This window comes from Festucalex cinctus, chromosome 16 (genome assembly GCF_051991245.1).
Source record: "Festucalex cinctus isolate MCC-2025b chromosome 16, RoL_Fcin_1.0, whole genome shotgun sequence".
NCBI classification, from domain to species: Eukaryota; Metazoa; Chordata; class Actinopteri; order Syngnathiformes; family Syngnathidae; genus Festucalex; species Festucalex cinctus.
Genome location: NC_135426.1, coordinates 2,266,889 through 2,270,000, shown reverse-complemented (window position 1 = coordinate 2,270,000; position 3,112 = coordinate 2,266,889). Strand labels below are relative to the sequence as shown.

Sequence of the window (3,112 nt, the reverse complement as noted above, 5' to 3'; positions counted from 1 at the left end):
GACTTCAACACTCTGCCTCCGACTCCCGTCACTGCTCGCTACAGTAGAAAACATACATAAATGTGTATTTAAGTTGGAACACGAACATCACATTCCCTCAACTCTTTACTATCACCATGCACTTCACTCTGGATTTTTATACACCACATATATTCTGACTTTTATTTATGTTATGTAATCTTATCGCTAATAATTTAGATTTCGATTTTTTTACCAAGTACATTTACAAATACTTAAAAGTAGAGTTGGCGAAAATTCTCAAATAATAATGGTGTAAGAAATGAGTCACTCCCTGTATTTCAAGTAATAGTTAAAAAGTACAGGTTCTGACATGAACACAACAAAACCCGTTTAGATCACTCAGCACAACGAAAAAAAATCTGCACACGAAATGATAATTCCCTTCTTTTATATAAATACTGAAGTACAGAAGATACAAAAACGAGACGATCAAAGTGCCCCGGGCCCACCCGCTACGACCCGACCGCAGTCCCAAATCTATGCAACCCTACAGCGTGCCACGTTTATTAAAAGCGCCTCAGAATAAGATGTAAAAGTACCATGTAAACACAAATCCAGTAATTTCGAATGACAACTAACTCTACTTTTATATTTCCAGCTAGTTACAAAACAAAAACCCCCAAAAGAAAACAAACAAACAAACAAACAAACAAACAAAAAAGACCCACAAAACGTGCATCGCGTCTACAAGGACGTTGTAAGGGCGTGGGAGGAGCGCCATCTCTTGGCCAAGTCTCGTAAACGCTTCGCGTAAAACTGTGACGTCAGGACGCAAGCACCCACAACAAGGAAGTCAATTTTTTATTTTTATTTTAATTATTCGACAGAATCAACATCAAATACAATACAAACAAATTAAGCACCACAAAAATGTTACACACAAGTCGATTACAGCACACTTCAAGAAATACACACTTAAGAAAAATAAAAACAAAAACACATAAATCAAACAAATAAAGAACAAGGGGCATTGTTACAAATTGTCAAAAGAAAAGGATCCCATGAATCTTTTTAAATTAAATCAAAGTCATTCAAAAAAAAAATTCAAAAGCATGGGCATTTTTCTGATAAACCTTTTTTCTATAAACCTTAACGATTTTTCAAAGAGACCGATCTCATTCTGGCGAGCCATACTAGGATTTGTAAAAAAAAAAAAAAAAAAAAAAAAAAAAAAAAAAAAAAAAAAACATTTGTGAATAAACTGCGTACTCATTACAAGCAAGACATTGACACCAAAGTAAATTTTTCTATCATGAATATTCATTCCAAACTGGATCTCTTTCATCGACAGCACATTAAATTGAATACCCTTGTGTTGCAGCCAATCTTAACTCTTTGACCGCCATAAACGTTTAATGACGTTCAGTATAAACCTAGAATTGGCCGCCGTCTACTATGTTTTTTTATGGAAACGGGTGGAGGAAAGCCTTGAGCAGCTGTGCTCCAAGTATCAAGCCGATCGGGTTACTATAATGAGTATTCCTGGCCACTAGATGGCTGTGATGAGTCTTTTGGACAAGATCGGGTAGGAGACAACAGTAGAAGAAGAGAGGCGGAGCTAGAGTGTTGAGGGGCAGAGAATGGCTAACTTGGCTAAGGGAGTCAAAAAGGCTACAGATGGCAATCAGCTCACGCTTGATCCTTATTTTCAAAGCTCAAAAGCATCGACCAGTGCTCACAGTGATGACGGAGTTAAGTCATAGTTGAAGCGGTGACGCGGCCGTTTCGACCACGTCCGAAGGCCCCACCGGCTAGCGATGCTAATAACGTCCTATACTAAGGCCGCACCGGCTAGGGATGCTAACACCGGAGAAAAGTGGTGCACAACTGAGCACGTCTGCACAGATGACGTTTCATCGGACGATGACGAGTACTATGGGTCCGATGCAAGACAGTCTTGGACCGTCTTCCAAAGAACGTGAAGGTAAGCGCTAACATGCTAAGAGATTGCTAGTAAGATTACTCTATTAACTTTTCGGCGATCTGCTAGCAGCGTGTGTAAATGTGCTGATATACACTAGAACATCTATTACCTATACAAACGTGAATGTATATTTTATAGATCGTGCTCACAGTAACGTCCAACAAAGGTTCTACAACAAAGAAAGGTTAAAAAAAAAAAAAAAAAAAAACGTTTTCAATACACCGCAACAAGCTCCCCCTCATAGGGCCCAAAGTGACCCTTCTCACAGTGAGCAGAACAAAGGTAAAAAGAAAAAAAAAAGATTCTCCACAGCTCTAATAAAATATTTGATGGTAAACTTCTTCTATAATTTACAGAATGTGCATCAACCAATACATTGAAGAAAAAAATGTAAACATGCACACACACACACACATTGCATCACAGTGCTCTAAAATAATATATGATATTGAAATGTATATTTGCAGATCCCAAAGATTCTGGCTGGCTTGAAGTTGATGAATTCGGCTGGCAGCCAACCCTCTTCCCCTTTGCTGCAAAACCAGGACCAAGGGATGCTGCAGCAGAGCTGAATTCCCACCTGCCAGCTGACATCCTGGAGCTCTTCATCACGGATGAACTTCTCCAGCACATCGTTCATCATACCAACCTCTACGCAAATCAGTCCATGCAGAAGCAGACTGACAAAAACTGTTGCGCACGTGTAAATAGTTTGCAAAGAGTTTTCCAAATTGTTTGTTCGGATTGCTACTGTTGCATGTAAATAAACTGTTATTTTGCAATCAAAAAAACATTTATTATTGTTGGGGTAGTGTTTTATAGAAGTTTAGGTGTTTGTAGAATCACTCATGCAAAAAAAAAAGTGCCAAATTCACTAGAGTGCATGAAATAACATCGTTTCACAAAAAGCTTGATTTCTCCGTATTTTGGAAGAAAATAGAGGATTTGGGTGAAACGAAGGTGTTTTCTATTGTTGATTACTGAAGATCCGAATAAGGTAGAAACAAACTTTCTTTTTTTAGATGAAAGATGAGACTTCAATCTTTCATTTGGTAGTATCCGCGTTTCCATAGTCCTAACACAACATTTTCTGTGGAGCTTGAAAGATCGGTAAAATTCTGTAAATCAGCTGGCAGTATAGGGGTTACCTTTTCCGAAAATGGCTGG

At 38.4% G+C, this 3,112-nt stretch overlaps 1 long non-coding RNA gene across 1 annotated transcript; it reads left to right on the top strand.

Moving 5' to 3' along the window:
* Positions 1–1,454: 1,454 nt before the first annotated feature.
* On the top strand, positions 1,455–2,736 carry LOC144003820 (uncharacterized). Its single transcript, XR_013279085.1, has 2 exons — positions 1,455–1,945; positions 2,413–2,736. It is a non-coding gene; the product is annotated as an uncharacterized LOC144003820 (long non-coding RNA).
* The last annotated feature ends 376 nt before the right edge of the window (positions 2,737–3,112 follow it).